Here is a 26468-nt window from a genome sequence, read left to right on the forward strand (position 1 = left end):
ACAGAGGGCCTCCAGGAGAGAGGCCCAAGCAAGACGCCCCCCGAGGAGCGTCTTGCCACATGTCACCTCTGGTTCTGACTGAGCGCCTCCAGGAGAGAGGCCCAAGCAAGACGTGCCCTGAGGAGCGTCTTGTCACATGTCAACACTGGGTCTTTCTGAGCGCCTCCAGGAGAGAAGCCCAAGCAAGACGCGCCCCGAGGAGCGTCTTGCCACATGTCAGCACTCGGTCTGACTGAGCGCCTCCAGGAGAGAGGCCCAAGCAAGACGCGCCCCGAGGAGCGTCTTGCCACATGTCAACACTCGGTCTGACAGAGGGCATTCAGGAGAGAGGCCCAAGCAATACGCGCCCCGAGGAGCGTCTTGTCACATGTCACCACTGGGTCTGAATGAGCGCCTCCAGGAGAGAGGCCCAACCAAGACGCGCCCCGAGGAGCGTCTTGCCACATGTCACTACTCGGTCTGACTGAGCGCCTCCAGGAGAGAGGCCCAAGCAAGACGTGCCCCGAGGAGAGTCTTGCCACATGTCAACACTGGGTCTGACTGAGCGCCTCCAGGAGAGAGGCCCAAGCAAGACACGGTCCGAGGAGCGTCTTGACACATGTCAACACTGGGTCGGACTGAGGGCCTCCATGAGAGAAGCCCAAGCAAGACGCGCCCCGAGGAGAGTCTTGCCACATGTCAACACTCGGTCTGACAGAGGACATTCAGGAGAGAGGCCCAAGCAATACGCGCCCCGAGGAGCGTCTTGTCACATGTCACCACTGGGTCTGAATTAGCGCCTCCAGGAGAAAGGCCCAACCAAGACGCGCCCCGAGAAGTGTCTTGCCACATGTCAACACTGGGTCTGACTGAGGGCCTCCAGGAGAGAGGCCCAAATAAGACGCGCCCCGAGGAGCGTCTTGCCACATGTCAACACTGGGTCTGACTGAGGGCCTCCAGGAGAGAAGCCCAAGCAAGACGCGCCCCGAGGAGCGTCTTGCCACATGTCAACACTGGGTCTGACTGAGCGCCTCCAGGAGAGAGGCGCAAGCAAGAAACGCCCGAGGAGCGTCTTGACACATGTCAACACTGGGTTTGACTGAGCGCCTCCAGGAGAGAGGCGCAAGCAAGAAACGCCCGAGGAGCGTCTTGACACATGTCAACACTGGGTTTGACTGAGCGCCTCCAGGAGAGAGGCCCCAGCAAGAAGCGCCCCGAGGAGCTTCTTGCCACATGTCAACAATGGGTCCGACTGAGGGCCTCCAGGAGAGAAGCCCAAGCAAGACGCGCCCCGAGGAGCGTCTTGCCACATGTCAACACTGGGTCTAATTGAGCGCCTCCAGGAGAGAGGTCCAAGCAACACGCGCCCCGAGGAGCGTCTTGCCACATGTCAACACTGGGTCTGACTGAGTGCCTCCATGAGAGAAGCCCCAGCATGACGCGCCCCGAGGAGCGTCTTGCCACATGTCACCTCTGGTTCTGACTGAGCGCCTCCAGGAGAGAGGCCCAAGCAAGACGTGCCCTGAGGATCGTCTTGTCACATGTCAACACTGGGTCTTTCTGAGCGCCTCCAGGAGAGAAGCCCAAGCAAGACGCGCCCCGAGGAGCGTCTTGCCACATGTCAGCACTCGGTCTCACTGAGCGCCTCCAGGAGAGAGGCCCAAGCAAGACGCGCCCCGAGGAGCGTCTTGCCACATGTCAACACTCGGTCTGACAGAGGGCATTCAGGAGAGAGGCCCAAGCAATACGCGCCCCGAGGAGCGTCTTGTCACATGTCACCACTGGGTCTGAATGAGCGCCTCCAGGAGAGAGGCCCAACCAAGACGCGCCCCGAGGAGCGTCTTGCCACATGTCACTACTCGGTCTGACTGAGCGCCTCCAGGAGAGAGGCCCAAGCAAGACGTGCCCCGAGGAGAGTCTTGCCACATGTCAACACTGGGTCTGACTGAGCGCCTCCAGGAGAGAGGCCCAAGCAAGACACGGTCCGAGGAGCGTCTTGACACATGTCAACACTGGGTCGGACTGAGGGCCTCCATGAGAGAAGCCCAAGCAAGACGCGCCCCGAGGAGAGTCTTGCCACATGTCAACACTCGGTCTGACAGAGGACATTCAGGAGAGAGGCCCAAGCAATACGCGCCCCGAGGAGCGTCTTGTCACATGTCACCACTGGGTCTGAATTAGCGCCTCCAGGAGAAAGGCCCAACCAAGACGCGCCCCGAGAAGTGTCTTGCCACATGTCAACACTGGGTCTGACTGAGGGCCTCCAGGAGAGAGGCCCAAATAAGACGCGCCCCGAGGAGCGTCTTGCCACATGTCAACACTGGGTCTGACTGAGGGCCTCCAGGAGAGAAGCCCAAGCAAGACGCGCCCCGAGGAGCGTCTTGCCACATGTCAACACTGGGTCTGACTGAGCGCCTCCAGGAGAGAGGCGCAAGCAAGAAACGCCCGAGGAGCGTCTTGACACATGTCAACACTGGGTTTGACTGAGCGCCTCCAGGAGAGAGGCGCAAGCAAGAAACGCCCGAGGAGCGTCTTGACACATGTCAACACTGGGTTTGACTGAGCGCCTCCAGGAGAGAGGCCCCAGCAAGAAGCGCCCCGAGGAGCTTCTTGCCACATGTCAACAATGGGTCCGACTGAGGGCCTCCAGGAGAGAAGCCCAAGCAAGACGCGCCCCGAGGAGCGTCTTGCCACATGTCAACACTGGGTCTAATTGAGCGCCTCCAGGAGAGAGGTCCAAGCAACACGCGCCCCGAGGAGCGTCTTGCCACATGTCAACACTGGGTCTGACTGAGTGCCTCCATGAGAGAAGCCCCAGCATGACGCGCCCCGAGGAGCGTCTTGCCACATGTCAACACTCGGTCTGACTGAGCGCCTCCAGGAGAGAGGCCCAAGCAAGACGTGCCCCGAGGAGCGTCTTGCCGCATGTCAACAATGGGTCTGACTGAGGGCCTCCAGGAGAGAAGCCCAAGCAAGAAGCGCCCCAAGGAGCGTCTTGCCACATGTCAACACTGGGTCTGACTGAGCGCCTCCCGGAGAGAGGCCCAAGCAAGACACGCCCCGAGGAGCGTCTTGACGCATGTCAACACTGGGTCTGACTGAGGGCCTCCATGAGAGAAGCCCAAGCAAGACGCGCCCCGAGGAGAGTCTTGCCACATGTCAACACTGGGTCTGACAGAGGGCATCCAGGAGAGAGGCCCAAGCAATACGCGCCCCGAGGAGCGTCTTGCCACTTGTCAACAATGGGTCTGACTGAGGGCCTCCAGGAGAGAAGCCAAAGCAAGACGCGCCCCGAGGAGCTTCTTTCCACATGTCAACAATGGGTCTTACTGAGGGCCTCCATGAGAGAAGCCCAAGCAAGACGCGCCCCGAGGAATGTCTTGCCACATGTCAACACTGTGTCTGACTGAGCGCCTCCAGGAGAGAGGCCCAAGCAAGACGCGCCCCGAGGAGCGTCTTGCCACGTGTCAACACTGGGTCTGACTTAGCGCCTCCAGGAGAGAGGCCCAAGCAAGAAGCGCCCCGAGGAGCGTCTTGCCACGTGTCACCAATGGGTCTGACTGAGCTCGTCCAGGAGAGAGGCCCAAGCAAGACGCGCCCAGAGGAGCGTCTTGCCACGTGTCACCACTGGGTCTGATTGAACACCTCCAGGAGAGAGGCCCCAGCAAGACGCGCCCCGAGGAGCGTCTTGCCTTATGTCAGCACTCGGTCTGACTGAGCGCCTCCAGGAGAGAGGCCCAAGCAAGACGCGCCCCGAGGAGCGTCTTGCCACATGTCACTACTCGGTCTAACTGAGCGCCTCCAGGAGAGAGGTCCAAGCAAGACGCGCCCAGAGGAGCGTCTTGCCAAATGTCACTACTCGGTCTGACTGAGCGCCTCCAGGTGGGAGGTCCAAGCAAGACGTGCCCCGAGGAGCGTCTTGCCACATGTCAACAATGGGTCTGACTGAGGGCCTCCAGGAGAGAAGCCCAAGCAAGACGCGCCCAGAGGAGGGTCTTGCCACATGTCAACACTGGGTCTGACTGAGCGCCTCCAGGAGAGAGGCCCAAGCAAGACACGCCCCGAGGAGCGTCTTGACACATGTCAACACTGGGTCGGACTGAGGGCCTCCATGAGAGAAGCCCAATTAAGACGCGCCCCGAGGAGAGTCTTGCCACATGTCAACACTCGGTCTGACAGAGGGCATTCAGGAGAGAGGCCCAAGCAATACGCGCCCCGAGGAGCGTCTTGTCACATGTCACCACTGGGTCTGAATGAGCGCCTCCAGGAGAGAGGCCTAACCAAGACGCGCCCCGAGGAGCGTCTTGCCACGTGTCAACACTGGGTCTGACTGAGCGCCTCCAGGAGAGAGGCCCAAGAAAGACGTGCCCCGAGGAGCGTCTTTCCACGTGTCAACACTGGGTCTGACTGAGCGCCTCCAGGAGAGAGGCCCAAGCAAGACACGCCCCGAGGAGCGTCTTGCCACGTCTCAACACTGGGTCTGACTGAGCGCCTCCAGGAGAGAGGCCCAAGAAAGACGCGCCCCGAGGAGCGTCTTGCCACATGTCAGCACTGGGTCTGACTGAGCGCCTCCAGGAGATAGGCCACAGCAAGACGCGCCCCGAGGAGCGTCTTGCCTTATGTCAGCACTCGGTCTGACTGAGCGCCTCCAGGAGAGAGGCCCAAGCAAGACGCGCCCCAAGGAGCGTCTTGCCACATGTCAACAATGGGTCTGACTGAGGGCCTCCAGGAGAGAGGCCCAAGCAAGATGCGCCCGGAGGAGCGTCTTGCCACATGTCAACACTGGGTCTGTCTGAGCGCCTCCAGGAGAGAGGCCCAAGCAAGACGCGCCCCGAGGAGCGTCTTGTCACATGTCAACACTGGGTCTGTCTGAGCGCCTCCAGGAGAGAAGCCCAAGCAAGACGCGCCCCGAGGAGTGTCTTGCCACATGTCAACAATGGGTCTGACTGAGGGCCTCCAGGAGAGATGCCCAAGCAAGACGCGCCCCGAGGAGCGTCTTGACACATGTCAACACTGGGTCTGACAGAGGGCCTCCAGGAGAGATGCCCAAGCAAGACGCGCCCCGAGGAGTGTCTTGCCACATGTCACCACTGGGTCTTACTGAGCGCCTCCAGGAGAGAGGCCCAAGCAAGACACGCCCCGAGGAGCGTCTTGACACATGTCAACACTGGGTCGGACTGAGGGCCTCCATGAGAGAAGCCCAAGCAAGACGCGCCCCGAGGAGAGTCTTGCCACATGTCAACACTCGGTCTGACAGAGGGCATTCAGGAGAGAGGCCCAAGCAATACGCGCCCCGAGGAGCGTCTTGTCACAAGTCACCACTGGGTCTGAATGAGCGCCTCCAGGAGAGAGGCCCAACCAAGACGCGCCCCGAGGAGTGTCTTGCCACATGCCAACACTGGGTCTGACTGAGCGCCTCCAGGAGAGAGGCCCAACCAAGACGCGCCCCGAGGAGTGTCTTGCCACATGCCAACACTGGGTCTGACTGAGCGCCTCCAGGAGAGAGGGCCAAGCAAGACGCGCCCCGAGGAGTGTCTTGCCACATGTCAACAATGGGTCTGACTGAGGGCCTCCAGGAGAGATGCCCAAGCAAGACGCGCCCCGAGGAGCGTCTTGACACATGTCAACACTGGTTCTGACAGAGGGCCTCCAGGAGAGATGCCCAAGCAAGACGCGCCCCGAGGAGTGTCTTGCCACATGTCACCACTGGGTCTTACTGAGCGCCTCCAGGAGAGAGGCCCAAGCAAGACACGCCCCGAGGAGCGTCTTGACACATGTCAACACTGGGTCGGACTGAGGGCCTCCATGAGAGAAGCCCAAGCAAGACGCGCCCCGAGGAGAGTCTTGCCACATGTCAACACTCAGTCTGACAGAGGGCATTCAGGAGAGAGGCCCAAGCAATACGCGCCCCGAGGAGCGTCTTGTCACAAGTCACCACTGGGTCTGAATGAGCGCCTCCAGGAGAGAGGCCCAACCAAGACGCGCCCCGAGGAGTGTCTTGCCACATGCCAACACTGGGTCTGACTGAGCGCCTCCAGGAGAGAGGCCCAAGCAAGACGCGCCCCGAGGAGCGTCTTGCCACGTGTCAACACTGGGTCTGACTGAGCGCCTCCAGGAGAGAGGCCCAAGCAAGACGCGCCCCGAGGAGCGTCTTTCCACGTGTCACCACTGGGTCTGACTGAGCGCCTCAAGGAGAGAGGCCCAAGCAAGGCGCGCCCCGAGGAGCGTCTTGCCTTATGTCAGCACTCGGTCTGACTGAGCGCCTCCAGGAGAGAGGCCCAAGCAAGACGCGCCCCGAGGAGCGTCTTGCCACATGTCAACAATGGGTCTGACTGAGGGCCTCCAGGAAAGAGGCCCAAGCAAGATGCGCCCGGAGGAGCGTCTTGCGACATGTCAACACTGGGTCTGTCTGAGCGCCTCCAGGAGAGAAGCCCAAGCAAGACGCGCCCCGAGGAGTGTCTTGCCACATGTCAACAATGGGTCTGACTGAGGGCCTCCAGGAGAGAAGCCCAAGCAAGACGCGCCCCGAGGAGCGTCTTGACACATGTCACCTCTGGGTCTGAATGAGCGCCTCCAGGAGAGAGGCCCAACCAAGACGCGCCCCGAGGAGTGTGTTGCCACATGCTAAAACTGGGTCTGACTGAGCGCCTCCAGGAGAGAGGCCCAAGCAAGACGCGCCCCGAGGAGCGTCTTGCCACGTGTCAACACTGGGTCTGACTGAGCGCCTCCAGGAGAGAGGCCCAAGCAAGACGCGCCCCGAGGAGCGTCTTTCCACGTGTCACAACTGGGTCTGACTGAGCGCCTCCAGGAGAGAGGCCCAAGCAAGACGCGCTCCGAGGAGCGTCTTGCCACATGTCAACACTGGGTCTGACTGAGCGCCTCCAGGAGAGAGGCCCAAGCAAGACGCGCCCCGAGGAGCGTCTTGCCACATGTCAGCACTGGGTCTGACTGAGCGCCTCCAGGAGAGAGGCCCCAGCAAGACGCGCCCCGAGGAGCGTCTTGCCTTATGTTAGCACTCGGTCTGACTGAGCGCCTCCAGGAGAGAGGCCCAAGCAAGACGCGCCCCGAGGAGCATCTTGCCACATGTCAACAATGGATCTGACTGAGGGCCTCCAGGAGAGAGGCCCAAGCAAGATGCGCCCGGAGGAGCGTCTTGCCACATGTCAACACTGGGTCTGACAGAGGGCCTCCAGGAGAGAGGCCCAAGCAAGACGCCCCCCGAGGAGCGTCTTGCCACATGTCACCTCTGGTTCTGACTGAGCGCCTCCAGGAGAGAGGCCCAAGCAAGACGTGCCCTGAGGAGCGTCTTGTCACATGTCAACACTGGGTCTTTCTGAGCGCCTCCAGGAGAGAGGCCCAAGCAAGACGCGCCCCGAGGAGCGTCTTGCCACATGTCAACACTCGGTCTGACAGAGGGCATTCAGGAGAGAGGCCCAAGCAATACGCGCCCCGAGGAGCGTCTTGTCACATGTCACCACTGGGTCTGAATGAGCGCCTCCAGGAGAGAGGCCCAACCAAGACGCGCCCCGAGGAGCGTCTTGCCACATGTCACTACTCGGTCTGACTGAGCGCCTCCAGGAGAGAGGCCCAAGCAAGACGTGCCCCGAGGAGAGTCTTGCCACATGTCAACACTGGGTCTGACTGAGCGCCTCCAGGAGAGAGGCCCAAGCAAGACACGGTCCGAGGAGCGTCTTGACACATGTCAACACTGGGTCGGACTGAGGGCCTCCATGAGAGAAGCCCAAGCAAGACGCGCCCCGAGGAGAGTCTTGCCACATGTCAACACTCGGTCTGACAGAGGACATTCAGGAGAGAGGCCCAAGCAATACGCGCCCCGAGGAGCGTCTTGTCACATGTCACCACTGGGTCTGAATTAGCGCCTCCAGGAGAAAGGCCCAACCAAGACGCGCCCCGAGAAGTGTCTTGCCACATGTCAACACTGGGTCTGACTGAGGGCCTCCAGGAGAGAGGCCCAAATAAGACGCGCCCCGAGGAGCGTCTTGCCACATGTCAACACTGGGTCTGACTGAGGGCCTCCAGGAGAGAAGCCCAAGCAAGACGCGCCCCGAGGAGCGTCTTGCCACATGTCAACACTGGGTCTGACTGAGCGCCTCCAGGAGAGAGGCGCAAGCAAGAAACGCCCGAGGAGCGTCTTGACACATGTCAACACTGGGTTTGACTGAGCGCCTCCAGGAGAGAGGCGCAAGCAAGAAACGCCCGAGGAGCGTCTTGACACATGTCAACACTGGGTCTGACTGAGCGCCTCCCGGAGAGAGGCCCAAGCAAGACACGCCCCGAGGAGCGTCTTGACGCATGTCAACACTGGGTCTGACTGAGGGCCTCCATGAGAGAAGCCCAAGCAAGACGCGCCCCGAGGAGAGTCTTGCCACATGTCAACACTGGGTCTGACAGAGGGCCTCCATGAGAGAGGCCCAAGCAATACGCGCCCCGAGGAGCGTCTTGCCACATGTCAACAATGGGTCTGACTGAGGGCCTCCAGGAGAGAAGCCAAAGCAAGACGCGCCCCGAGGAGCTTCTTTCCACATGTCAACAATGGGTCTTACTGAGGGCCTCCATGAGAGAAGCCCAAGCAACACGCGCCCCGAGGAGCGTCAGGCCACATGTCACTACTCAGTCTGACTGAGCGCCTCCAGGAGAGAGGCCCAAGTAAGAAGCGCCACGAGGAGCGTCTTGCCACATGTCAACACTGGGTCTGATTGAGGGCCTTCTGGAGAGAGGCCCAAGCAAGACGCGCACCGAGGAGCGTCTTGCCACATGTCAACAATGGTTCTTACTGAGGGCCTCCAGGAGAGAAGCCCAAGCAAGACGCGCCCCGAGGAGCTTCTTGCCGCATGTCAGCACTCGGTCTGACAGAGGGCCTCCATGAGAGAGGCCCAAGCAAGACGCGCCCCGAGGAGCGTCTTGCCACATGTCAACAATGGGTCTGACTGAGGACCTCCAGGAGAGAAGCCCAAGCAACACGCGGCCCGAGGAGCGTCTTGCCACATGTCAGCACTCGGTCTGACTGAGCGCCTCCAGGAGAGAGGCCCAAGCAAGACGCGCCCCGAAGAGCGTCTTGCCACATGTCAACAATGGGTCTGACTGAGGGCCTCCAGGAGAGAAGCCCAAGCAAGACTGCGCCCCGAGGAGCGTCTTGACACATGTCAACACTGGGTCTGACAGAGGGCCTCCAGGAGAGAGGCCCAAGCAAGACGTGCCCCGAGGAGTGTCTTGCCACATGTCACCACTGGGTCTGACTGAGCGCCTCCAGGAGAGAGGCCCAAGCAAGCCGCGCCCCGAGAAGCGTCAGGCCACATGTCACTACTCAGTCTGACTGAGCGCCTCCAGGAGAGAGGCCCAAGCAAGATGCGCCCCGAGGAGCGTCTTGCCACATGTCAGCACTGGGTCTGACTGAGCGCCTCCAGGAGAGAGGCCCAAGCAAGACGCGCCCCCCAGGAGCGTCTTGCCACATGTCAACAATGGGTCTGACTGAGGGCCTCCAGGAGAGAGGCCCAAGCAAGATGCGCACGGAGGAGCGTCTTGCCACATGTCAACACTGGGTCTGACAGAGGGTCTCCAGGAGAGAGGCCAAAGCAAGACGCGCCCCGAGGAGCGTCTTGCCACATGTCACCATTGGTTCTGACTGAGCGCCTCCAGGAGAGAGGCCCAAGCAAGACGCGCCCCGAGGAGCGTCTTGTCACATGTCAACACTGGGTCTGGCAGAGGGCCTCCAGGAGAGATGCCCAAGCAAGACGCGCCCCGAGGAGCGTCTTGCCACATGTCACCTCTGGTTCTGACTGAGCGCCTCCAGGAGAGAGGCCCAAGCAAGACGCGCCCCGAGGAGCGTCTTGCCACATGTCAGCACTCGGTCTGACTGAGCGCCTCCAGGAGAGAGGCCCAAGCAAGACGCGCCCCGAGGAGCGTCTTGCCGTATGTCAACAATGGGTCTGACTGAGGGCCTCCAGGAGAGAAGCCCAAGCAACATGCGGCCCGAGGAGCGTCTTGCCACATGTCTCTACTTGGTCTGACTGAGCGCCTCCAGGAGAGAGGCCCAAGCAAGACGCGCCCCGAGGAGCGTCTTGCCACATGTCAACAATGGGTCTGACTGAGCGCCTCCAGGAGAGAGGCCCAAGCAAGACGTGCCCCGAGGAGCGTCTCTCCACATGTCAACAATGGGTCTGACTGAGGGCCTCCAGGAGAGAAGCCCAAGCAAGAAGCACCCCGAGGAGCGTCTTGCCACATGTCAACACTGGGTCTGACTGAGCGCCTCCAGGAGAGAGGCCCAAGCAAGACACGCCCCGAGGAGCGTCTTGACACATGTCAACACTGGGTCTGACTGAGGGCCTCCATGAGAGAAGCCCAAGCAAGACGCGCCCCGAGGAGAGTCTTGCCACATGTCAACACTGGGTCTGACAGAGGGCATCCAGGAGAGAGGCCCAAGCAATACGCTCCCCGAGGAGCGTCTTGCCACATGTCACCACTGGGTCTGACTGAGCGCCTCCAGGAGAGAGGCCCAAGCAAGAAGCGCCCCGAGGAGCGTCTTGCCACATGTCAGCACTCGGTCTGACTGAGCGCCTCCAGGAGAGAGGCCCAAGCAAGACGTGCCCCGAGGAGCGTCTTGCCACATGTGAACACTGGGTCTGACTGAGGGCCTCCAGGAGTGAGGCCCAAGGAAGACGCGCCCGGAGGAGCGTCTTGCCACATGTCAGCACTCGGTCTGACTGAGCGCCTCCAGGAGAGAGGCCCAAGCAAGACGCGCCCCGAGGAGCATCTTGACACATGTCTCCTCTGGGTCTGACTGAGCGCCTCCAGGAGAGAGGCCCAAGCAAGACGTGCCCCGTGGAGCGTCTTGCCACATGTCAACACTGGGTCTGACTGAGTGCCTCCATGAGAGAAGCCCCAGCAAGACGCGCCCCGAGGAGCATCTTGCCACATGTCAACACTGGGTCTGACTAAGAACCTCCAGGAGAGAGGCCCAAGCAAGACGCGCCCCGAGGAGCGTCTTGCCACATGTCAACACTGGGTCTGACTGAGCGCCTCCAGGAGAGAGGCCCAAGCAAGACGCGCCCCGAGGAGAGTCTTGTCACATGTCACTACTCGGTCTGACTGAGCGCCTCCAGGAGAGAGGCCCAAGCAAGACGTGCCCCGAGGAGCGTCTTGCCACATGTCAACACTGGGTCTGACTGAGCTTCTCCAGGAGAGAGGCCCAAGCAAGACGCGCCCCGAGGAGCGTCTTGCCACATGTCACCTCTGGGTCTGACTTAGCACCTCCAGGAGAGAGGCCCAAGCAAGACGCGCCCCGAGGAGCGTCTTGTCACATGTCACCACTGGGTCTGACTGAGCTCCTCCAGGAGAGAGGCCCAAGCAAGAAACACCCGAGGAGCGTCTTGACACATGTCAACACTGGGTCTGACTGATTGCCTCCCCAGGAGAGAGGCCCAAGCAAGAAACACCCGAGGAGCGTCTTGACACATGTCAACACTGGGTCTGACTGATCGCCTCCCCAGGAGAGAGGCCCAAGCAAGACGCGCCCTGAGGAGCGTCTTGCCACATGTGAACACTGGGTCTGACTGAGCGCCTCCAGGAGAGAGGCCCAAGCAAGACGCGTCCGGAGGAGCGTCTTGCCACATGTCAGCACTCGGTCTGACTGAGCGCCTCCAGGAGAGAGGCCCAAGCAAGACGCGCCCCGAGGAGCATCTTGACACATGTCTCCTCTGGATCTGACTGAGCGCCTCCAGGAGAGAGGCCCAAGCAAGACGTGCCCCGAGGAGCGTCTTGCCACATGTCAACACTGGGTCTGACTGAGTGCCTCCATGAGAGAAGCCCCAGCAAGACGTGCCCCGAGGAGCATCTTGCCACATGTCAACACTGGGTCTGAATGAGAACCTCCAGGAGAGAGGCCCAAGCAAGACGCGCCCCGAGGAGCGTCTTGCCACATGTCAACACTGGGTCTGACTGAGCGCCTCCAGGAGAGAGGCCCAAGCAAGACGCGCCCCGAGGAGCGTCTTGTCACATGTCACTACTCGGTCTGACTGAGCGCCTCCAGGAGAGAGGCCCAAGCAAGACGTGCCCCGAGGAGCGTCTTGCCACATGTCAACAATGGGTCTGACTGAGGGCCTCCAGGAGAGAAGCCCAAGCAAGAAGCACCCCGAGGAGCGTCTTGCCACATGTCAACACTGGGTCTGACTGAGCGCCTCCAGGAGAGAGGCCCAAGCAAGACACGCCCCGAGGAGCGTCTTGACACATGTCAACACTGGGTCTGACTGAGGGCCTCCATGAGAGAAGCCCAAGCAAGACGCGCCCCGAGGAGAGTCTTGCCACATGTCAACACTGGGTCTGACAGAGGGCATCCAGGAGAGAGGCCCAAGCAATACGCTCCCCGAGGAGAGTCTTGCCACATGTCACCACTGGGTCTGACTGAGCGCCTCCAGGAGAGAGGCCCAAGCAAGAAGCGCCCCGAGGAGCGTCTTGCCACATGTCAGCACTCGGTCTGACTGAGCGCCTCCAGGAGAGAGGCCCAAGCAAGATGTGCCCCGAGGAGCGTCTTGCCACATGTGAACACTGGGTCTGACTGAGGGCCTCCAGGAGTGAGGCCCAAGGAAGACGCGCCCGGAGGAGCGTCTTGCCACATGTCAGCACTCGGTCTGACTGAGCGCCTCCAGGAGAGAGGCACAAGCAAGACGCGCCCCGAGGAGCATCTTGACACATGTCTCCTCTGGGTCTGACTGAGCGCCTCCAGGAGAGAGGCCCAAGCAAGACGTGCCCCGTGGAGCGTCTTGCCACATGTCAACACTGGGTCTGACTGAGTGCCTCCATGAGAGAAGCCCCAGCAAGACGCGCCCCGAGGAGCATCTTGCCACATGTCAACACTGGGTCTGACTAAGAACCTCCAGGAGAGAGGCCCAAGCAAGACGCGCCCCGAGGAGCGTCTTGCCACATGTCAACACTGGGTCTGACTGAGCGCCTCCAGGAGAGAGGCCCAAGCAAGACGCGCCCCGAGGAGAGTCTTGTCACATGTCACTACTCGGTCTGACTGAGCGCCTCCAGGAGAGAGGCCCAAGCAAGACGTGCCCCGAGGAGCGTCTTGCCACATGTCAACAATGGGTCTGACTGAGGGCCTCCAGGAGAGAAGCCCAAGCAAGTAGCGCCCCGAGGAGCGTCTCGCCACATGTCAACACTGGGTCTGACTGAGCGCCTCCAGGAGAGAGGCCCAAGCAAGACACGCCCCTAGGAGCGTCTTGACACATGTCAACACTGGGTCTGACTGAGGGCCTCCATGAGAGAAGTCCAAGCAAGACGCGCCCCGAGGAGAGTCTTGCCACATGTCAACACTGGGTCTGACAGAGGGCATCCAGGAGAGAGGCCCAAGCAATACGCGCCCCGAGGAGCGTCTTGCCACATGTCACCACTGGGTCTGACTGAGGGCCTCCATGAGAGAAGCCCAAGCAAGACGCGCCCCGAGGAGAGTCTTGCCACATGTCAACACTGGGTCTGACAGAGGGCATCCAGGAGAGAGGCCCAAGCAATACGCTCCCCGAGGAGCGTCTTGCCACATGTCACCACTGGGTCTGACTGAGCGCCTCCAGGAGAGAGGCCCAAGCAAGAAGCGCCCCGAGGAGCGTCTTGCCACATGTCAGCACTCGGTCTGACTGAGCGCCTCCAGGAGAGAGGCCCAAGCAAGACGTGCCCCGAGGAGCGTCTTGCCACATGTGAACACTGGGTCTGATTGAGGGCCTCCAGGAGTGAGGCCCAAGGAAGACGCGCCCGGAGGAGCGTCTTGCCACATGTCAGCACTCGGTCTGACTGAGCGCCTCCAGGAGAGAGGCCCAAGCAAGACGCGCCCCGAGGAGCATCTTGACACATGTCTCCTCTGGGTCTGACTGAGCGCCTCCAGGAGAGAGGCCCAAGCAAGACGTGCCCCGTGGAGCGTCTTGCCACATGTCAACACTGGGTCTGACTGAGTGCCTCCATGAGAGAAGCCCCAGCAAGACGCGCCCCGAGGAGCATCTTGCCACATGTCAACACTGGGTCTGACTAAGAACCTCCAGGAGAGAGGCCCTAGCAAGACGCGCCCCGAGGAGCGTCTTGCCACATGTCAACACTGGGTCTGACTGAGCGCCTCCAGGAGAGAGGCCCAAGCAAGACGCGCCCCGAGGAGAGTCTTGTCACATGTCACTACTCGGTCTGACTGAGCGCCTCCAGGAGAGAGGCCCAAGCAAGACGTGCCCCGAGGAGCGTCTTGCCACATGTCAACACTGGGTCTGACTGAGCTTCTCCAGGAGAGAGGCCCAAGCAAGACGCGCCCCGAGGAGCGTCTTGCCACATGTCACCTCTGGGTCTGACTTAGCACCTCCAGGAGAGAGGCCCAAGCAAGACGCGCCCCGAGGAGCGTCTTGTCACATGTCACCACTGGGTCTGACTGAGCTCCTCCAGGAGAGAGGCCCAAGCAAGAAACACCCGAGGAGCGTCTTGACACATGTCAACACTGGGTCTGACTGATCGCCTCCCCAGGAGAGAGGCCCAAGCAAGAAACACCCGAGGAGCGTCTTGACACATGTCAACACTGGGTCTGACTGATCGCCTCCCCAGGAGAGAGGCCCAAGCAAGACGCGCCCTGAGGAGCGTCTTGCCACATGTGAACACTGGGTCTGACTGAGCGCCTCCAGGAGAGAGGCCCAAGCAAGACGCGCCCGGAGGAGCGTCTTGCCACATGTCAGCACTCGGTCTGACTGAGCGCCTCCAGGAGAGAGGCCCAAGCAAGACGCGCCCCGAGGAGCATCTTGACACATGTCTCCTCTGGATCTGACTGAGCGCCTCCAGGAGAGAGGCCCAAGCAAGACGTGCCCCGAGGAGCGTCTTGCCACATGTCAACACTGGGTCTGACTGAGTGCCTCCATGAGAGAAGCCCCAGCAAGACGTGCCCCGAGGAGCATCTTGCCACATGTCAACACTGGGTCTGAATGAGAACCTCCAGGAGAGAGGCCCAAGCAAGACGCGCCCCGAGGAGCGTCTTGCCACATGTCAACACTGGGTCTGACTGAGCGCCTCCAGGAGAGAGGCCCAAGCAAGACGCGCCCCGAGGAGCGTCTTGTCACATGTCACTACTCGGTCTGACTGAGCGCCTCCAGGAGAGAGGCCCAAGCAAGACGTGCCACGAGGAGCGTCTTGCCACATGTCAACAATGGGTCTGACTGAGGGCCTCCAGGAGAGAAGCCCAAGCAAGAAGCACCCCGAGGAGCGTCTTGCCACATGTCAACACTGGGTCTGACTGAGCGCCTCCAGGAGAGAGGCCCAAGCAAGACACGCCCCGAGGAGCGTCTTGACACATGTCAACACTGGGTCTGACTGAGGGCCTCCATGAGAGAAGCCCAAGCAAGACGCGCCCCGAGGAGAGTCTTGCCACATGTCAACACTGGGTCTGACAGAGGGCATCCAGGAGAGAGGCCCAAGCAATACGCTCCCCGAGGAGAGTCTTGCCACATGTCACCACTGGGTCTGACTGAGCGCCTCCAGGAGAGAGGCCCAAGCAAGAAGCGCCCCGAGGAGCGTCTTGCCACATGTCAGCACTCGGTCTGACTGAGCGCCTCCAGGAGAGAGGCCCAAGCAAGATGTGCCCCGAGGAGCGTCTTGCCACATGTGAACACTGGGTCTGACTGAGGGCCTCCAGGAGTGAGGCCCAAGGAAGACGCGCCCGGAGGAGCGTCTTGCCACATGTCAGCACTCGGTCTGACTGAGCGCCTCCAGGAGAGAGGCACAAGCAAGACGCGCCCCGAGGAGCATCTTGACACATGTCTCCTCTGGGTCTGACTGAGAGCCTCCAGGAGAGAGGCCCAAGCAAGACGTGCCCCGTGGAGCATCTTGCCACATGTCAACACTGGGTCTGACTGAGTGCCTCCATGAGAGAAGCCCAAGCAAGAAGCACCCCGAGGAGCGTCTTGCCACATGTCAACACTGGGTCTGACTGAGCGCCTCCAGGAGAGAGGCCCAAGCAAGACACGCCCCGAGGAGCGTCTTGACACATGTCAACACTGGGTCTGACTGAGGGCCTCCATGAGAGAAGCCCAAGCAAGACGCGCCCCGAGGAGAGTCTTGCCACATGTCAACACTGGGTCTGACAGAGGGCATCCAGGAGAGAGGCCCAAGCAATACGCTCCCCGAGGAGAGTCTTGCCACATGTCACCACTGGGTCTGACTGAGCGCCTCCAGGAGAGAGGCCCAAGCAAGAAGCGCCCCGAGGAGCGTCTTGCCACATGTCAGCACTCGGTCTGACTGAGCGCCTCCAGGAGAGAGGCCCAAGCAAGATGTGCCCCGAGGAGCGTCTTGCCACATGTGAACACTGGGTCTGACTGAGGGCCTCCAGGAGTGAGGCCCAAGGAAGACGCGCCCGGAGGAGCGTCTTGCCACATGTCAGCACTCGGTCTGACTGAGCGCCTCCAGGAGAGAGGCACAAGCAAGACGCGCCCCGAGGAGCATCTTGACACATGTCTCCTCTGGGTCTGACTGAGCGCCTCCAGGAGAGAGGCCCAAGCAAGACGTGCCCCGTGGAGCGTCTTGCCACATGTCAACACTGGGTCTGACTGAGTGCCTCCATGAGAGAAGCCCCAGCAAGACGCGCCCCGAGGAGCATCTTGCCACATGTCAACACTGGGTCTGACTAAGAACCTCCAGGAGAGAGGCCCAAGCAAGACGCGCCCCGAGGAGCGTCTTGCCACATGTCAACACTGGGTCTGACTGAGCGCCTCCAGGAGAGAGGCCCAAGCAAGACGCGCCCCGAGGAGAGTCTTGTCACATGTCACTACTCGGTCTGACTGAGCGCCTCCAGGAGAGAGGCCCAAGCAAGACGTGCCCCGAGGAGCGTCTTGCCACATGTCAACAATGGGTCTGACTGAGGGCCTCCAGGAGAGAAGCCCAAGCAAGAAGCGCCCCGAGGAGCGTCTCGCCACATGTCAACACTGGGTCTGACTGAGCGCCTCCAGGAGAGAGGCCCAAGCAAGACACGCCCCTAGGAGCGTCTTGACACATGTCAACACTGGGTCTGACTGAGGGCCTCCATGAGAGAAGCCCAAGCAAGACGCGCCCCGAGGAGAGTCTTGCCACATGTCAACACTGGGTCTGACAGAGGGCATCCAGGAGAGAGGCCCAAGCAATACGCGCCCCGAGGAGCGTCTTGCCACATGTCACCACTGGGTCTGACTGAGGGCCTCCATGAGAGAAGCCCAAGCAAGACGCGCCCCGAGGAGAGTCTTGCCACATGTCAACACTGGGTCTGACTGAGCGCCTCCAGGAGAGAGGCCCAAGCAAGACGTGCCCCGAGGAGCGTCTTGCCACATGTGAACACTGGGTCTGACTGAGGGCCTCCAGGAGTGAGGCCCAAGGAAGACGCGCCCGGAGGAGCGTCTTGCCACATGTCAGCACTCGGTCTGACTGAGCGCCTCCAGGAGAGAGGCCCAAGCAAGACGCGCCCCGAGGAGCATCTTGACACATGTCTCCTCTGGGTCTGACTGAGCGCCTCCAGGAGAGAGGCCCAAGCAAGACGTGCCCCGTGGAGCGTCTTGCCACATGTCAACACTGGGTCTGACTGAGTGCCTCCATGAGAGAAGCCCCAGCAAGACGCGCCCCGAGGAGCATCTTGCCACATGTCAACACTGGGTCTGACTAAGAACATCCAGGAGAGAGGCCCAAGCAAGACGCGCCCCGAGGAGCGTCTTGCCACATGTCAACACTGGGTCTGACTGAGCGCCTCCAGGAGAGAGGCCCAAGCAAGACGCGCCCCGAGGAGAGTCTTGTCACATGTCACTACTCGGTCTGACTGAGCGCCTCCAGGAGAGAGGCCCAAGCAAGACGTGCCCCGAGGAGCGTCTTGCCACATGTCAACACTGGGTCTGACTGAGCTTCTCCAGGAGAGAGGCCCAAGCAAGACGCGCCCCGAGGAGCGTCTTGCCACATGTCAGCTCTGGGTCTGACTTAGCACCTCCAGGAGAGAGGCCCAAGCAAGACGCGCCCCGAGGAGCGTCTTGTCACATGTCACCACTGGGTCTGACTGAGCTCCTCCAGGAGAGAGGCCCAAGCAAGAAACACCCGAGGAGCGTCTTGACACATGTCAACACTGGGTCTGACTGATCGCCTCCCCAGGAGAGAGGCCCAAGCAAGAAACACCCGAGGAGCGTCTTGACACATGTCAACACTGGGTCTGACTGATCGCCTCCCCAGGAGAGAGGCCCAAGCAAGACGCGCCCTGAGGAGCGTCTTGCCACATGTGAACACTGGGTCTGACTGAGCGCCTCCAGGAGAGAGGCCCAAGCAAGACGCGCCCGGAGGAGCGTCTTGCCACATGTCAGCACTCGGTCTGACTGAGCGCCTCCAGGAGAGAGGCCCAAGCAAGACGCGCCCCGAGGAGCATCTTGACACATGTCTCCTCTGGATCTGACTGAGCGCCTCCAGGAGAGAGGCCCAAGCAAGACGTGCCCCGAGGAGCGTCTTGCCACATGTCAACACTGGGTCTGACTGAGTGCCTCCATGAGAGAAGCCCCAGCAAGACGTGCCCCGAGGAGCATCTTGCCACATGTCAACACTGGGTCTGAATGAGAACCTCCAGGAGAGAGGCTCAAGCAAGACGCGCCCCGAGGAGCGTCTTGCCACATGTCAACACTGGGTCTGACTGAGCGCCTCCAGGAGAGAGGCCCAAGCAAGACGCGCCCCGAGGAGCGTCTTGTCACATGTCACTACTCGGTCTGACTGAGCGCCTCCAGGAGAGAGGCCCGAGCAAGACGTGCCCCGAGGAGCGTCTTGCCACATGTCAACAATGGGTCTGACTGAGGGCCTCCAGGAGAGAAGCCCAAGCAAGAAGCACCCCGAGGAGCGTCTTGCCACATGTCAACACTGGGTCTGACTGAGCGCCTCCAGGAGAGAGGCCCAAGCAAGACACGCCCCGAGGAGCGTCTTGACACATGTCAACACTGGGTCTGACTGAGGGCCTCCATGAGAGAAGCCCAAGCAAGACGCGCCCCGAGGAGAGTCTTGCCACATGTCAACACTGGGTCTGACAGAGGGCATCCAGGAGAGAGGCCCAAGCAATACGCTCCCCGAGGAGAGTCTTGCCACATGTCACCACTGGGTCTGACTGAGCGCCTCCAGGAGAGAGGCCCAAGCAAGAAGCGCCCCGAGGAGCGTCTTGCCACATGTCAGCACTCGGTCTGACTGAGCGCCTCCAGGAGAGAGGCCCAAGCAAGATGTGCCCCGAGGAGCGTCTTGCCACATGTGAACACTGGGTCTGACTGAGGGCCTCCAGGAGTGAGGCCCAAGGAAGACGCGCCCCGAGGAGCATCTTGCCACATGTCAACACTGGGTCTGAATGAGAACCTCCAGGAGAGAGGCCCAAGCAAGACGCGCCCCGAGGAGCGTCTTGCCACATGTCAACACTGGGTCTGACTGAGCGCCTCCAGGAGAGAGGCCCAAGCAAGACGCGCCCCGAGGAGCGTCTTGTCACATGTCACTACTCGGTCTGACTGAGCGCCTCCAGGAGAGAGGCCCAAGCAAGACGTGCCCCGAGGAGCGTCTTGCCACATGTCAACAATGGGTCTGACTGAGGGCCTCCAGGAGAGAAGCCCAAGCAAGAAGCACCCCGAGGAGCGTCTTGCCACATGTCAACACTGGGTCTGACTGAGCGCCTCCAGGAGAGAGGCCCAAGCAAGACACGCCCCGAGGAGCGTCTTGACACATGTCAACACTGGGTCTGACTGAGGGCCTCCATGAGAGAAGCCCAAGCAAGACGCGCCCCGAGGAGAGTCTTGCCACATGTCAACACTGGGTCTGACAGAGGGCATCCAGGAGAGAGGCCCAAGCAATACGCTCCCCGAGGAGAGTCTTGCCACATGTCACCACTGGGTCTGACTGAGCGCCTCCAGGAGAGAGGCCCAAGCAAGAAGCGCCCCGAGGAGCGTCTTGCCACATGTCAGCACTCGGTCTGACTGAGCGCCTCCAGGAGAGAGGCCCAAGCAAGATGTGCCCCGAGGAGCGTCTTGCCACATGTGAACACTGGGTCTGACTGAGGGCCTCCAGGAGTGAGGCCCAAGGAAGACGCGCCCGGAGGAGCGTCTTGCCACATGTCAGCACTCGGTCTGACTGAGCGCCTCCAGGAGAGAGGCACAAGCAAGACGCGCCCCGAGGAGCATCTTGACACATGTCTCCTCTGGGTCTGACTGAGCGCCTCCAGGAGAGAGGCCCAAGCAAGACGTGCCCCGTGGAGCATCTTGCCACATGTCAACACTGGGTCTGACTGAGTGCCTCCATGAGAGAAGCCCAAGCAAGAAGCACCCCGAGGAGCGTCTTGCCACATGTCAACACTGGGTCTGACTGAGCGCCTCCAGGAGAGAGGCCCAAGCAAGACACGCCCCGAGGAGCGTCTTGACACATGTCAACACTGGGTCTGACTGAGGGCCTCCATGAGAGAAGCCCAAGCAAGACGCGCCCCGAGGAGAGTCTTGCCACATGTCAACACTGGGTCTGACAGAGGGCATCCAGGAGAGAGGCCCAAGCAATACGCTCCCCGAGGAGAGTCTTGCCACATGTCACCACTGGGTCTGACTGAGCGCCTCCAGGAGAGAGGCCCAAGCAAGAAGCGCCCCGAGGAGCGTCTTGCCACATGTCAGCACTCGGTCTGACTGAGCGCCTCCAGGAGAGAGGCCCAAGCAAGATGTGCCCCGAGGAGCGTCTTGCCACATGTGAACACTGGGTCTGACTGAGGGCCTCCAGGAGTGAGGCCCAAGGAAGACGCGCCCGGAGGAGCGTCTTGCCACATGTCAGCACTCGGTCTGACTGAGCGCCTCCAGGAGAGAGGCACAAGCAAGACGCGCCCCGAGGAGCATCTTGACACATGTCTCCTCTGGGTCTGACTGAGCGCCTCCAGGAGAGAGGCCCAAGCAAGACGTGCCCCGTGGAGCGTCTTGCCACATGTCAACACTGGGTCTGACTGAGTGCCTCCATGAGAGAAGCCCCAGCAAGACGCGCCCCGAGGAGCATCTTGCCACATGTCAACACTGGGTCTGACTAAGAACCTCCAGGAGAGAGGCCCAAGCAAGACGCGCCCCGAGGAGCGTCTTGCCACATGTCAACACTGGGTCTGACTGAGCGCCTCCAGGAGAGAGGCCCAAGCAAGACGCGCCCCGAGGAGAGTCTTGTCACATGTCACTACTCGGTCTGACTGAGCGCCTCCAGGAGAGAGGCCCAAGCAAGACGTGCCCCGAGGAGCGTCTTGCCACATGTCAACAATGGGTCTGACTGAGGGCCTCCAGGAGAGAAGCCCAAGCAAGAAGCGCCCCGAGGAGCGTCTCGCCACATGTCAACACTGGGTCTGACTGAGCGCCTCCAGGAGAGAGGCCCAAGCAAGACACGCCCCTAGGAGCGTCTTGACACATGTCAACACTGGGTCTGACTGAGCTCCTCCAGGAGAGAGGCCCAAGCAAGAAACACCCGAGGAGCGTCTTGACACATGTCAACACTGGGTCTGACTGATCGCCTCCCCAGGAGAGAGGCCCAAGCAAGAAACACCCGAGGAGCGTCTTGACACATGTCAACACTGGGTCTGACTGATCGCCTCCCCAGGAGAGAGGCCCAAGCAAGACGCGCCCTGAGGAGCGTCTTGCCACATGTGAACACTGGGTCTGACTGAGCGCCTCCAGGAGAGAGGCCCAAGCAAGACGCGCCCGGAGGAGCGTCTTGCCACATGTCAGCACTCGGTCTGACTGAGCGCCTCCAGGAGAGAGGCCCAAGCAAGACGCGCCCCGAGGAGCATCTTGACACATGTCTCCTCTGGATCTGACTGAGCGCCTCCAGGAGAGAGGCCCAAGCAAGACGTGCCCCGAGGAGCGTCTTGCCACATGTCAACACTGGGTCTGACTGATCGCCTCCCCAGGAGAGAGGCCCAAGCAAGAAACACCCGAGGAGCGTCTTGACACATGTCAACACTGGGTCTGACTGATCGCCTCCCCAGGAGAGAGGCCCAAGCAAGACGCGCCCTGAGGAGCGTCTTGCCACATGTGAACACTGGGTCTGACTGAGCGCCTCCAGGAGAGAGGCCCAAGCAAGACGCGCCCGGAGGAGCGTCTTGCCACATGTCAGCACTCGGTCTGACTGAGCGCCTCCAGGAGAGAGACCCAAGCAAGACGCGCCCCGAGGAGCATCTTGACACATGTCTCCTCTGGATCTGACTGAGCGCCTCCAGGAGAGAGGCCCAAGCAAGACGTGCCCCGAGGAGCGTCTTGCCACATGTCAACACTGGGTCTGACTGAGTGCCTCCATGAGAGAAGCCCCAGCAAGACGTGCCCCGAGGAGCATCTTGCCACATGTCAACACTGGGTCTGAATGAGAACCTCCAGGAGAGAGGCTCAAGCAAGACGCGCCCCGAGGAGCGTCTTGCCACATGTCAACACTGGGTCTGACTGAGCGCCTCCAGGAGAGAGGCCCAAGCAAGACGCGCCCCGAGGAGCGTCTTGTCACATGTCACTACTCGGTCTGACTGAGCGCCTCCAGGAGAGAGGCCCAAGCAAGACGTGCCCCGAGGAGCGTCTTGCCACATGTCAACAATGGGTCTGACTGAGGGCCTCCAGGAGAGAAGCCCAAGCAAGAAGCACCCCGAGGAGCGTCTTGCCACATGTCAACACTGGGTCTGACTGAGCGCCTCCAGGAGAGAGGCCCAAGCAAGACACGCCCCGAGGAGAGTCTTGCCACATGTCAACACTGGGTCTGACAGAGGGCATCCAGGAGAGAGGCCCAAGCAATACGCTCCCCGAGGAGAGTCTTGCCACATGTCACCACTGGGTCTGACTGAGCGCCTCCAGGAGAGAGGCCCAAGCAAGAAGCGCCCCGAGGAGCGTCTTGCCACATGTCAGCACTCGGTCTGACTGAGCGCCTCCAGGAGAGAGGCCCAAGCAAGATGTGCCCCGAGGAGCGTCTTGCCACATGTGAACACTGGGTCTGACTGAGGGCCTCCAGGAGTGAGGCCCAAGGAAGACGCGCCCGGAGGAGCGTCTTGCCACATGTCAGCACTCGGTCTGACTGAGCGCCTCCAGGAGAGAGGCACAAGCAAGACGCGCCCCGAGGAGCATCTTGACACATGTCTCCTCTGGGTCTGACTGAGCGCCTCCAGGAGAGAGGCCCAAGCAAGACGTGCCCCGTGGAGCATCTTGCCACATGTCAACACTGGGTCTGACTGAGTGCCTCCATGAGAGAAGCCCCAGCAAGACGCGCCCCGAGGAGCATCTTGCCACATGTCAACACTGGGTCTGACTAAGAACCTCCAGGAGAGAGGCCCAAGCAAGACGCGCCCCGAGGAGCGTCTTGCCACATGTCAACACTGGGTCTGACTGAGCGCCTCCAGGAGAGAGGCCCAAGCAAGACGCGCCCCGAGGAGAGTCTTGTCACATGTCACTACTCGGTCTGACTGAGCGCCTCCAGGAGAGAGGCCCAAGCAAGACGTGCCCCGAGGAGCGTCTTGCCACATGTAAACAATGGGTCTGACTGAGGGCCTCCAGGAGAGAAGCCCAAGCAAGAAGCGCCCCGAGGAGCGTCTCGCCACATGTCAACACTGGGTCTGACTGAGCGCCTCCAGGAGAGAGGCCCAAGCAAGACACGCCCCTAGGAGCGTCTTGACACATGTCAACACTGGGTCTGACTGAGGGCCTCCATGAGAGAAGCCCAAGCAAGACGCGCCCCGAGGAGAGTCTTGCCACATGTCAACACTGGGTCTGACAGAGGGCATCCAGGAGAGAGGCCCAAGCAATACGCGCCCCGAGGAGCGTCTTGCCACATGTCACCACTGGGTCTGACTGAGCGCCTCCAGGAGAGAGGCCCAAGCAAGAAGCGCCCCGAGGAGCGTCTTGCCACGTGTCAAAACTGGGTCTGATTGAGGGCCTTCTGGAGAGAGGCCCAAGCAAGACGCGCCCCGAGGAGCGTCTTGCCACATGTCAACAATGGGTCTGACTGAGGGCCTCCAGGAGAGAAGCCCAAGCAAGACGCGCCCCGAGGAGCTTCTTGCCACATGTCAGCACTCGGTCTGACTGAGCGCCTCCAGGAGAGAGGCCCAAGCAAGACGCGCCCCGAGGAGTGTCATGCCACATGTCAACACTGGGTCTGACGGAGCGCCTCCAGGAGAGAGGCCCAAGCAAGACGCGCCCCGAGGAGCGTCTTGCCACGTGTCAACACTGGGTCTGACTTAGCGCCTCCAGGAGAGAGGCCCAAGCAAGATGCGCCCCGAGGTGCGTCTTGCCACGTGTCACCACTGGGTCTGACTGAGCTCCTCCAGGAGAGAGGCCCAAGAAAGACGCGCCCCGAGGAGCGTCTTGCCACGTGTCACCACTGGGTCTGATTGAGCACCTCCAGGAGAGAGGCCCCAGCAAGACGCGACCCGAGGAGCGTCTTGCCTTATGTCAGCACTCGGTCTGACTGAGCGCCTCCAGGAGAGAGGCCCAAGCAAGACGTGCCCCGAGGAGCGTCTTGCCACATGTCAACAATGGGTCTGACTGAGGGCCTCCAGGAGAGAGGCCCCAGCAAGACCCGCCCCGAGGAGCGTCTTGCCTTATGTCAGCACTCGGTCTGACTGAGCGCCTAAAGGAGAGAGGCCCAAGCAAGACCCGCCCCGAGGAGCGTCTTGCCACATGTCACTACTCGGTCTAACTGAGCGCCTCCAGGAGAGAGGTCCAAGCAAGACACGCCCCGAGGAGCGTCTTGCCACATGTCACTACTCGGTCTGACTGAGCGCCTCCAGGAGGGAGGTCCAAGCAAGACGCACCCCGAGGAGCGTCTTGCCACATGTCACTACTCGGTCTGACTGAGCGCCTCCAGGAGAGAGGCCCAAGCAAGACGTGCCCCGAGGAGCGTCTTGCCTCATGTCAACAATGGGTCTGACTGAGGGCCTCCAGGAGAGAAGCCCAAGCAAGACGCGCCCCGAGGAGCGTCTTGCCACATGTCAACACTGGGTCTGACTGAGGGCCCCCAGGAGAGAGGCCCAAATAAGACGCGCCCCGAGGAGCGTCTTGCCACATGTCAACACTGGGTCTGACTGAGGGCCTCCAGGAGAGAAGCCCAAGCAAGATGCGCCCCGAGGAGCGTCTTTCCACATGTCAGCACTCGGTCTGACTGAGCGCCTCCAGGAGAGAGGCCCAAGCAAGACGCGCCCCGAGGAGCGTCTTGCCACATGTCAACAATGGACCTGACTGAGGGCCTCCAGGAGAGAAGCCCAAGGAAGATGCGCCCCGAGGAGCTTCTTGCCACATGTCAGCACTCGGTCTGACTGAGCGCCTCCAGGAGAGAGGCCAAAGCAAGATGCGCCCCGAGGAGCGTCTTGACACATGTCAACACTGGGTCTGACAGAGGGCCTCCATGAGAGAGGCCCAAGCAAGACGCGCCCCGAGGAGTGTCTTGCCACATGTCAACACTGGGTCTGACTGAGCGCCTCCAGGAGAGAGGCCCAAGCAAGACGCGCCCCGAGGAGCGCCTTGCCACGTGTCAACACTGGGTCTGACTTAGCGCCTCCAGGAGAGAGGCCCAAGCAAGATGCGCCCCGAGGAGCATCTTGCCACGTGTCACCACTGGGTCTGACTGAGCTCCTCCAGGAGAGAGGCCCAAGCAAGACGCGCCCCGAGGAGCATCTTGTCACGTGTCACCACTGGGTGTGATTGAGCACCTCCAGGAGAGAGGCCCCAGCAAGACGCGCCGCGAGGAGCATCTTGCCTTATGTCAGCACTCGGTCTGACTGAGCGCCTCCAGGAGAGAGGCCCAAGCAAGACCCGCCCCGAGGAGCGTCTTGCCACATGTCACTACTCGGTCTAACTGAGCGCATCCAGGAGAGAGGTCCAAGCAAGACACGCCCCGAGGAGCGTCTTGCCACATGTCACTACTCGGTCTGACTGAGCGCCTCCAGGAGGGAGGTCCAAGCAAGACGCGCCCCGAGGAGCGTCTTGCCACATGTCACTACTCGGTCTGACTGAGCGCCTCCAGGAGAGAGGCCCAAGCAAGACGTGCCCCGAGGAGCGTCTTGCCACATGTCAACAATGGGTCTGACTGAGGGCCTCCAGGAGAGAAGCCCAAGCAAGATGCGCCCCGAGGAGCGTCTTGCCACATGTCAGCACTCGGTTTGACTGAGCGCCTCCAGGAGAGAGGCCCAAGCAAGACGTGCCCCGAGGAGCGTCTTGCCACATGTCAACACTGGGTCTGACTGAGCGCCTCCAGGAGAGAGGCCCAAGCAAGACGCGCCCCGAGGAGCGTCTTGCCACATGTCAGCACTCGGTTTGACTGATCGCCTCCAGGTGAGAGGCCCAAGCAAGACACGCCCCGAGGAGCGTCTTGACACATGTCTCCTCTGGGTCTGACTGAGCGCCTCCAGGAGAGAGGCCCAAGCAAGACGTGCCCCGAGGAGCATCTTGCCACATGTCAACACTGGGTCTGACTGAGTGCCTCCATGAGAGAAGCCCCAGCAAGACGCGCCCCGAGGAGCG

The sequence above is a fragment of the Nothobranchius furzeri genome, chromosome 2 (assembly GCF_043380555.1).
Source record: "Nothobranchius furzeri strain GRZ-AD chromosome 2, NfurGRZ-RIMD1, whole genome shotgun sequence".
Lineage (NCBI taxonomy): Eukaryota > Metazoa > Chordata > Actinopteri > Cyprinodontiformes > Nothobranchiidae > Nothobranchius > Nothobranchius furzeri.